The following is a 1099-nucleotide window of genomic DNA, read 5'->3' as shown; positions in this document are numbered from 1 at the left end:
GTTCCTTGTTTCAAAATTCATCCTATATCAGCATCAGTATATGTATGTAGCGTTCTATCATCGATTTTATGTTGAGCTGCGATGTATTAGGAAAAAAATGACTGGTAATGTTAAATTAACATAATCGCACAGGTATGTGATAAGGAAATAATTAAATTTTTAGTAAGTTTTTGACTATTAAAGATTAAAAATTTGATAGAATCTGGTAACTCTCTCTGTGTGATGCAACAAGGATTTTTTGATGTGACAAAAGAGATTAGCAAAATATGAAGCATAAGGGATGAAAAGAATTCATGACTTCCGTTTTTAGGAGAAAGGGGATAAAAATTTTTATGTAATGATAGACGTTAAAAATGATATGACTAGAAGTTATTTATAAGTAAGATTGACGGCTTAACTAAATTGTAAAATTATGTTGCGTAGGATAGGATCATGTCTAATTAATTCATAATAGTACTGTTAATACTGAAGATGGTCCGATTGGGACCGAAACGTTTATTTTTGATTCCATGTATTTAATAAAGGATTTAAAATAATCGCCACTGTTATCTGGTGTTCATGATATATCCCTTTCAGACAAAGAATTGTTTGTTTTTATTAGAACCACGGTGTATTTATATTTTTAATTGTTTTGTATGTAGATATAATAAAAATCCTTTATACGTATAAACCATATAGACTCGCTTCTCGTGACAATATCTACATTATCCACCCCGATCTTGACGGGTGGAGTTTTCGATTTGCGACAATCTAAGAACGACGAGCTCGCCATAATTTTCGATATTGCTCCACGAGAGAGAGCGAGAGAGAGAGAGAGAGAGAGAGAAAGTCCCGCAGTAATCTCCATAGCGAAAAGAAATCCGCGCACGATGGGAGCGCGCGGCGTTCCCTGAATGGTGCAATAAAATTAGGCTACCATACATAATGCGTCCCAAGGCGCGCCACCGACAGACGGGACTCCCATACCTTCGCATTATCCCTGCGGTAATTCTCGGGTACGCGAAACGCATTAGTCATTTTCGCGTAGGGTGGGAACGCGCGGGGAGTAGGCGAATAAGGAGGAGGACGAAGGAGAAAGAGGTGGAAGAAAGAGGTGGAG

The sequence above is a fragment of the Trachymyrmex cornetzi genome, unplaced genomic scaffold (assembly GCF_001594075.2).
Source record: "Trachymyrmex cornetzi isolate Tcor2-1 unplaced genomic scaffold, Tcor1.1 scaffold11, whole genome shotgun sequence".
Taxonomy (NCBI): Eukaryota; Metazoa; Arthropoda; class Insecta; order Hymenoptera; family Formicidae; genus Trachymyrmex; species Trachymyrmex cornetzi.
The sequence above is the reverse complement of the archived record's forward strand: the minus strand, read 5'-3'. Positions refer to the sequence as shown.